Below are 9,468 nucleotides of genomic sequence, written 5' to 3' on the forward strand. Positions count from 1 at the left end.
TAGACTGAAGAACAAAAGGACAGCAACTTGTCTGTTCCCCTTCCCCCAACTCCCCAGCACTGTTCCCATCCCCCCAATTCCCCAATAAAAAAAAAATCTTAAAAAAAAAATCACAGTCTCAAGGGCAGAGGGCAGAATCAACCAACTGACTGTAAGAGCTCAGAAGCCTCACAGCATCAGAAAGCTGTGAGGCTTATGTCTTCCATTTACACACCACTAAAATCACCAGCCCACATCTCAAGGGCTTAGCTTCATACCTGGCACAAAACAGGAGCCTGTGCCAGATATGAACAACAGCCTAATTGACCCTTGGTTTTGATGGAACCGGCTCTCAGCTAAAAGTAGAAGACCTCCCTTTACCAAATGCATCTTCCTTGGGAAAAAAAGGATGACAGATCAGAGCATAGCATTCAGAGTAGAGGCCCAGGTGAGTCCTCAATGATGCTTCCGGGCTTTCCGTGGCTGGTCAGCTGCCCTGACCGAAGTCTCATTCATCAAGAGCCATAACAAGCCCATTAGTTGGCTCTAGCGTCAGTCCTATCCCATCATCCCTGACAGTGAGTTTGTGATCCCAAAGGCTCCTTACCATTGGAGCATCTTTGGAATTAAATGAATGGGTACATGGTAGGCTCAAGGGTCGGGCTGCGCTCAGCACTGTTTAAGTACCCTGTTCAGGAAACAAAACAAAGTAGAAGGCTTTCCAATCTCCCCAGTGGGGTCAGGTGGCTCCCAGAACTCTGCAGTGATTCATAATGACCTACGGGATTAACAACTGAAGTGTGTACAGCTATTAGCCAGGCAAGACTCAATAAGGAGAACATGGAGTCATCAAGAGATCACCCCAACAAATATTTCAAAGGAATGGAAGAAAGAACATAGACTCTGGGAGCTAACGGATCTAAGATAAAGCCCAGCCCTGTCTCTTGCCAGATGTCTCATCTTCAGAAAGCACTGCGACCTCTCTAAGCGCCCATTTCTTCATCGGCTAAACAAAGATGTCATTTGTCATTTGTTGTTGTTGTAAAACCAGAGAGGCTAATCAGATGGACAGGTTTGGCAGGTGATGGTCATGTGAAACTGGGTGAAGGAGGGATGTCTGCGGTGGGCTGATGGTTGAAATGATAAGAGCTGATGAGATGATGAGAGAGAGAGAGAGAGAGAGAGAGAGAGAGAGAGAGAGAAAGAGGGAGAGGGAGAGAGAGAGAAGAGGGAGAGAGGGAGAGAAGGAGGGAAGAGAGAGGGAGAGAAAATGAATCATGGGGAAAACCGCATTTAGTAGGGTGAAAGAAAAATAATTCAGAGCCTAGATGGAATGTGGTCAGAGGGGATAATAAGGACAAATAGAAGAAAATCACATTTTCCAGTAGACACGTCAGGGAAATTGTCTAAGGTCGACCAACCGCTCGATCTTGTAAGAGTAATCATAACACTGGAGACTTATTCTTACACCATCAATAATGTCTCCTGCAGATGTAGAGGCCGAAGGAAGCAAACAGCTTCCTTCTCACACATCAATCCCAACTGATTGATAACGTTTATCTGGAGCACCGCATTTGAAAAAATTCGGAGCCCTCATCTGAACACAGTGCTAAAGAGAGCTGTTTCAATCAGTGATGTCTGAAGTGGGATAGAAGGAAAGGACGGCCGTCTGCTTTCCGTGGGTAGTGGGTGCTGGGATGTGCCGCCCAGATAAGCCCTCTGGGGCCCAGGCACTCATTCCTCCAGCTGCGGGGACTCTTGATGTTAGCTGCTGACAGTTCTCAGTTGAGTCCTTCTCTAGGAATGGCCCTCGGCCCAAGAGAGCTGCCTCATCCAGGGGCAGTCCCCAGCTCTACTGCAGAGGGCAGTCAGGCCAGCTCACCTTGACTCAAGGAGAGCTAGATGAGGGGCTGCCCCAGCTGCAGAGCTTCCTTTGGGATCAGCTGATGCCTCTGTTATGACTGCATTGCAGTTCAACTCCCCCCTTGATCTAATCTTACTTCCCATCCTCTTTTACAGGTGTTGATCCTAAGGGCAAGTCCAGTTGGCTTTCTGCATGCCAATCCGTGTCCTGGGAGCTGGTCCCAGGAACCCAAACTAATCCATCATGCATTTGCCACTTCTGTGCAAGCTGTATCTCTCTATGCCTAGCGAATAGCTTCTCATATGTTTACTTACTCCTCAACAATGACTTGATGTTAGCTCACAAGAACATCATGTGATCCATCGGCTTTCCCTTTTTTCCTTGTTTGCAAGGAATCTTGAAGATAGGTTCTCTAGCCTTCTCTTGCCTATATAGAGGTAAATACCTGCTTTAGGTTTGGAGGCCCTCTAATCTAAAAATGATGGGTTGGCTCTATTCCCATTTCCAGGCAATGCTCCTCCCGTCCTATAACCCTAGAAGAGAAAGCATTTGTGCCTGACTCAAATTACAGATTAAAGGTGTCACCAGGAGGAGGAACAATATATTTTAACGATTTTCATTGGTATGATGCTTTCAACTTAGTTGCATTATTTTACAGACACAGCAACTCTTGAAAGTTATTTTTCCAAGGTACAGAGAGGCTAAATGATTTCCCAGCTGACTGCCAAACCTCGGCCAGAATCTGGGTTTCCTGACTCCCCATCATACAGATTCCAGCCATAGGCAGAAACCGCTTAGCTGTTCTCCATTGCTTGCTCAGGGTCAATGTATGATTTCTAGAGAACACTGAAACACTGGAGTTAGCTCAGGAGACCCCCTCCCATTCCCCTGTTCTACTTTGGCAAAATCCTGGGAACTGTTCACATCCCAGACAAGTACTGGAGATCATCGTGGAAGCTAGGAGATGATGTAACAGTCCAGTGCGAGAATCCCCACCACAGCTCTGACAAGTGTCCATCTTGCTCCTGTCTGGTCCATTCCCTTATTAGGGAGCTCACTACCTCATAAGGGCTGCTCATTCTGTTGTCCCCTCAGCTGTACAATTGGAATAGTATTAAGAAGGAAAAGCTGAAACATTTAAACGAGATAATGAAAACGAATCACACAGTGTAGTACCTAGTGCACAGAAGTACTCAATGAATGGAATGATTTTTTTCTATTTCTGTTAGACACAGAACAAGAGGAGAAGAGAATTAGCTTGCAGGAAGAGGACGCTCAGCTCCAGACATATTACTTGGAAATTAGTCCCGACACAGCCTTGAGACCGAGCTAGAGAAGTACTGAGGTTTGGAGTGTGGGCTCTGCAGCCAGACCACCTGTGTTTGAGTCCAGGCTCTGCCATTTAGCTGTATGACCTTGGAAAAGTCACTCTATCACTCTGGGCCTCAATTTCCTCACCTGTAAGATGAGGATAGAATAATCGTACTGTCCTCAAGAGGTTGTCATGTAAATGTTTAAAATTCTGGCAGACACATGGTAGATGCCAGTTGTCATTTTTGTCATCATTCTCATCTTATGCAAGAAAACTGAGGCCAGAAGATCGAGCCATTTCCCCAAGATCAAACAGATGATGAGAAGAGCCTGGACAGAAATCCTGGTCTCCCTGAGCCCCAAATGTATGCACTTGCCTTTATATCGCATTACTTTTGCCATGGCTTTTTTTTTTTTTTTTTTTTTTTTTTAAGAAAGGAGGAGGATAAAAACAAACACTTAAGGAATTCTGCTAGAAAGCCTCACACATCCTGCTCATTTGAGAGAGCACTTTGTTCATGAAGGCACAGCTGGGTGAATCTGGGAGCCGTGTCCACTGGCAGACAATAAAGCATGTGACCTGCTGGCTAAAGAGACATGCCAGGGGATGAGACAGAAAACACCACCTCTGCTTTCAGGTCTGCCACCACAGCAAAACCAGGGCTTGTGCATTGGTGGTAGTGGGAAGAATAGACAAATCACCGAGCCCCATATGGCCACATGGGCTGGTGACAGTTGGGTGACTCTGCAGCCCTAGGATCGATGGAGAAGGACAGCAAGCGCTTTTCAAAAACAGAACCATTTCAGCCCTGTGCAGCGGTGGTTTACAGGCTGGTCGCTGGGTGATGTGCCTGTGTTTGGGTGCAGGTGGTATGGGGCAATGCTTTCCAGCTCTGCACAAATGGAGGACTACAAACAGGAGTGAAATTTAAAATATTTAACACTTGATATGGCACAGACAGCAACCAATCAGAACAGACACAATGGCCAATGAGAACAGATGTTGGCTTTAAATAAACAGCAAGATCATGGAAGTACATCCCAGACAAACAGCAGCCTTGGAAACAAGGAGGACCAATGTGCAAACAGAAAGAAGAACATCAGCAAGGCAGGGGGCCCAGGAGCCAATAGGGAGAATTGTCTCTCTCCAAAGGAGATGCCAGAGAGAATTCCACTAAACCTCTAGAGATACACAGAGCATAGTTTAAAAACCCTGGCTGTGGGGGACAGTGTAAGTGCCTTAAAGGTCCAGCTTCAAGACTCAGGGTCACCACTCCCTCTGGGGTGCACAGGGCTAGCCCCCAGAAGAGCAAAGCTCTCAGTCCACCCAAAGACACGTCCATGAATGTTCTGACTGAGATGTCATCATGTTGTCATGCTGCTTACTTTTCTCTTAGCCAAGGAGCGTTCATTTGTGGCCTTCTAAAGCAGTTGTTTCTGTTCTGGCATTTACTGAGAGCACCAGCACTCCTCACTGGAGTCCCTGGGACTCAGGACAGAGCTTGGATTCAGGCAAAGTGAGCTCAATCCCGGGTCAGGTAGCCCCCGGAGCCACTCCAAGCCCCTTTGTTTCTCAGTTCAAATCTGCCTGTCTGTTGCTTACCTTTCACTAAAAGCACATGCTCCTGCTAGCCATTGGACAAAGTCACAAGGGGTCAATTATTTTGTGGCAATGAAGCCAGAGTACCATTTCTTCATCTTGCGTAAGATAAAGCTCCATACGATGAAATGAGCCATTGGTCCATGAGGTCTTGTGAGAAGGTACTAGGAGGAAAGGCCCTCTCTTGAGAACACTGCACCAAAACCTTGCCCCTTTCCTGGCCTCACCCACCAATGAGTCTGTGGTAGTATACTTGCCAAATGTAAGACATTCCCTCAGAAAATGCCATGGAAACACTTTCCCACTGTTATCCATGGATCTCAAAAGATTGTGCCTCTTAATGTTGACTTTGTCTGTACTTGTGTCTTATAAATCAGGTCTACCCTCCAGGAAGGATGCCCTTTCTTGTTAATTCTACTAGTGGCTCTTCATACTGTCTTTCATACATGACTATGGCCTCCCAGCCTTCTCCAGTTTCATTCCTTCTGGGTGGAAACCTCACGCAGCCCTGGATCAGCAGACATTGGATTTGAGTGACAGCTTCACGGGAATTTGCTGAAGGAGCCATGGGTATCAGCTGTGACTGTGAGGTGTGCTGGACCATTGCGGAGAGGCCCGTGCCTCTGGGGGAGGCAGGGAACTGCAATTGGGTACCAAGCTCTCATATCCATTAGCCAGGGTCTCCTACCCAGCTCTGTCACTTACTGGCTGGGTAACATGGGAAAGTAACTCAAACTCTTCAAGCCTCCATTTTCTTTATTGTAAAATGGTTATAATCATATCTATCTTATAGGGTTATTTAAAGAATTAAACAAAATAATACATATAAAGCACTGAGTGCCTTGCCTAGCACATAGTCAGTGATGGGTAAAGTTAGCCATTATTAATATTGCTCATCATTCAAACATTTATTGATAAGTTGCTATAAACCCTGTACCTTTGCTAGGGCTTCCAGTCTCTGCTCTCAAGAACTGCACCATCCAGTGGTAGAGGACCACAGAGGAACCAACAATTAGGGTGTCATATGGTGAGTGCTTTATTAATGGTTACTTATAAAAGAACTATCACCAATAGGTTACAACTTTTTTATTTTTATTATTGTTATTATTATTTTGCTAGCCATTGTGTGCTACATACTTTATAGAGGTCAAGAGAATAAGCTTTCTACTCCAAATACCTGGGTTCGAATCTAGGCATTTTCACTGAATATTGATGTACTCTGAGGCATGATAACTTCTTTGAAACTTAATTATCTCATCCGGAAAATGGAAATAAAAATTAGAAAAAATATATGCCTAAGATGTTACCACAGTGCCTTGCAATAGTAGGTACTTAATAAATGTCTTTTAAAGCAGTGACCAAGGGTGTTTAGAGAACTGGTGCTGACGGCTACTGTCCCCAGCCCTGGACGGTCTGTCGGAGAAGGTCTCAAGGTCAAGGCAGGACTTGAGATATGTGGCAGGACTCTGATGTTTAGTGGCTTCTCTGGTTTGTAGCCAGTTCTGAGCCAATGACTGGAGCTCCAGGGGCCAGAGACTGACCACTCCACTCGAGTTGCCAGCAAGAACTAGGCAGAATGTTCCAAATAAGGCAGGCCCTCCAGGACCAAGGCACAGGGAAATTGAGTTGGTTGGTGACGTTAGAGGCCAAGCTAGGACTTAAATGCAGGCCTGGTATATTATACAAGGCATGAGGACCACGCCTGGAGCAATCAGCTGCCTGGAGTAAGTGGCTCCTACACAGACTACAAAACACTGGCTGCCCCCTCCTGCACACTCAGCTCCATGCTGGGTACCTCTGTGCTGGGGTGAACAGGAACCACGTATGCAGAATTCCACACCTCACAGAATGCATCACCTCTGAGAAGGAGTCATGCACATCAGAACACACCAGCCCCAGAGCGGAGCCAGTGCACGGAGCAGAGCAAAGCTGCACAAACCCAGACCTGTTTACAGGAATGAACATTCTTGCAGCATGGCCTGATAAGCCTGTTGCTAAGCCTGCCTGGCTTCCTGTCGCACAGCACCTTGCTCTCGGCTCAGGAAAGATAATCTCTCTGGGAACCAGCTTCCTTAGGAGACCTGGCAGAATGCTTTCAGTCCAGGGCGAAACCTACCTTTCAACAGAGCTTCTCCAACTCCCATGTCAGACAAGGGGAAACCTAATCCATAAAGGAAAGGGTTTGCAGGCTCGCAGTCCTGCTGGGTGTCGGTGGCTGTAAGTGACCCTCAGGAACAGGAAGGAGCCCCGGATCTCTCAGCTCAGAGCACCTCTAAACAAAGACCCTAAAGTTTCCTGCTGGGACAACGCAAGTCACCGGACACTCAGATTCCAGGTGCACCCGCCGCTATCATCTGTCAGTCCTGACACCAGCCCGGTCGGTGTCCAGGTCCAAGTGGAGAGATCAGACAAGCACCCTGTAAGGGGCAGGGGCTGGGGAGAGCAGGACTGGGCAGGAAGGGCTTTGGAGAGACCAAGACGAAGAGTAGGAGTTTTTATCTGACCCCAAAGAACAGGGACAAGGGAGAGCTGTGTGATCCAAGCCGGGATGAAAGAATGGCTGGCCTCCCCTTGTAATCAAAGAGTTTAATGATGCTTATTAAAAGCCCATTTCTGGGTCCTGTTGAAAAATTACACCCCTAAGTGTTTTGTTGTTTTTTTTTCATAAGAATTGCTTCCTAGAGATCTCTCTCTCTCTCTCTCTCTCTCTCTCTCTCTCTCTCTCTCACACACACACACACACACACACACACACATACAAACTCCACACATGCACGCACATTTCCCACAAATCCCGCAGATCCCGTACATTGGAGGTGCATCGTCATCAGGAAAGGCCACAATTCACTACAAACAATACAGCCTGTAAAACAGAAAAACCAGGCCCAGTTCCTGTGGTTGTTCAGCACCCTTTGAAGTTGCAGACTTTGAGGGAGCCCAAGAGCTTCCTGCTCAGGCAGTTGTCATCCCCACAAACAAGCAGCACAGCCTCTAATCCACGTCATTCCTCACATCTTGCCTGAGGCCAGGCAACTCTGCACCCGCGGAAGCCACCAGGATCCTTAAGCTTTGGGGGAAAGAAACAGCTCAGTCGGGTCACGGCAGAAGAAGGGGGCTGTTATCCAGAATGTCTCTGATACGCGGCATCCCAGCCCCTAGAGGGGGCAGCCCTGGTCCTGGGCCCCGGGCCTCTTTTCCCCTGGGTCTCAGCTTACCCAGAGCCCAAGGCTGCCTTCCCTCTTAGGCAGAGAAGGCATTGCTTTCTGGAATAATCCACCAGACACAGGAAAGTACCCCGTGCAGAAAAACATTCCTCCAGCAGCATGGGGGCCATCCTGGTACTGGTCTCCCCAACATTTACTCGCCGCTAAAGGGCAGAGCACAAAAACGCCCGCTCAGATGCTAAGCAGGTGGGAGCAGTTTGCTGTTCTCAGAAACAAGTGCTTTGCAGTCAGTAAATCTGGGTTTCAGGTCAGCTCTAACCCTGACTCCCTATGTGGTCTTGGCCAGCTCTCTGAACCACAGTTCTCTCCTCTGCAAAATGGCAACCACTTCTTTTTATCTTGTGGAATGTGGGGGAAGATAACAAACTGCCCTACAGACTGTCAACTCCAAAGCGGCTGTTAGAAATTCTCGTGGTGAAACAAGAATGAGGAAATGGAAGAGCTCATCAATTGGGCCATGAGTGTCTCAAGGGGAAAGCCTATATGGTATTTATCTTGTTATTCCCTGTGCCTGGCACAGAGGCTGACCCCAAATATTTGGGGGGTGGGGGGAGACACTTGAAACAATGAATGAAAAAAATGAATGGCTCCAGGAATTAAGTGACTGTTCAAGGCCACAGAGCAGCTTATGGTGGCACTGGAACCCAGATCTTTTGATTCCCTACCCTAGACCAGGGTTTTCCGTTCTAGACACACTGAACAGTTGGATCCGTTGAAAGTTCAGTGATGTCACACTAGCCACAGCATGGGCCAGGCTTGAGTGAGCTCTACCATTCCCAGGGAAAGATCCAATCTGGGCCATGCAAGGCCTAAGAGGCCTTCACAAACGCTCACGTTTAACATTCCAACTCCTCAGTGGGAACAAACAGAAACCACAAACGCCCCAAATGCCTCAAACCAACTCATCTTCTTTCCTGGCTTGAACTGCACAGATCAGAAAAGTCTCACAAGATTGGGACAATGGGCCTGCAGAGATTTGGAGGCTAGACGCATATCTTATTTCAGGTTCACTTTTGGCGTTTTCACTTACCTACTGACCAAGTGTCTGAGAGATCACTAGCCCTCTCTGGTTCTCAGTTTCTCCATCTGCAAAACAAGAAGACAATCTCAATGAATCTCCTGAGACCACTGGACCAAAATGCATCATAGGTTTTACCAATTGCTTATGATCCCATGTAACTGGGGAAAGGGCTAATGGTCAGGGGTTAGGAGGCAATTATTTCAAACATGAAGTGAGATGATCAAAAACAAAGTGGGATAATTAAGAGTTAAGTGACAAGCAGGGCGCTGATGGTGCCCAACTCATGGTACAAAAAACTCAGCCTCCCAATCATTCTGGCACTTATTTTTTTATAGATGTTAAAATGCAAAAGACCATTAAATACCAGGAGAAACAGAGCAAAGAAAAATGCCACCACCTCAACCTCTCACTTCCAACACTGTGGAGTATTTTTCCAATTTTTTCCCCTATAAATAGAGTTTACCATTTT

The 9,468-nt window shown here is 47.0% G+C and overlaps 1 protein-coding gene across 8 annotated transcripts in view; it reads right to left on the reverse strand.

Moving 5' to 3' along the window:
- Nucleotides 1–9,070, reverse strand: part of TENM4 (teneurin transmembrane protein 4) — a 601,437-nt gene extending 592,367 nt beyond the window's left edge. For all 8 annotated transcript variants that reach the window (XM_019623651.1, XM_019623656.1, XM_019623660.1 and 5 more), the window contains exon 1: nt 9,009–9,070. The gene's annotated coding sequence lies outside the window, so the exon portion shown is untranslated. The remainder of the gene's footprint in view (nt 1–9,008) is intronic.
- Nucleotides 9,071–9,468: the final 398 nt, after the last annotated feature.

The sequence above is a fragment of the Hipposideros armiger genome, unplaced genomic scaffold (assembly GCF_001890085.2).
Source record: "Hipposideros armiger isolate ML-2016 unplaced genomic scaffold, ASM189008v1 scaffold_556, whole genome shotgun sequence".
Lineage (NCBI taxonomy): Eukaryota > Metazoa > Chordata > Mammalia > Chiroptera > Hipposideridae > Hipposideros > Hipposideros armiger.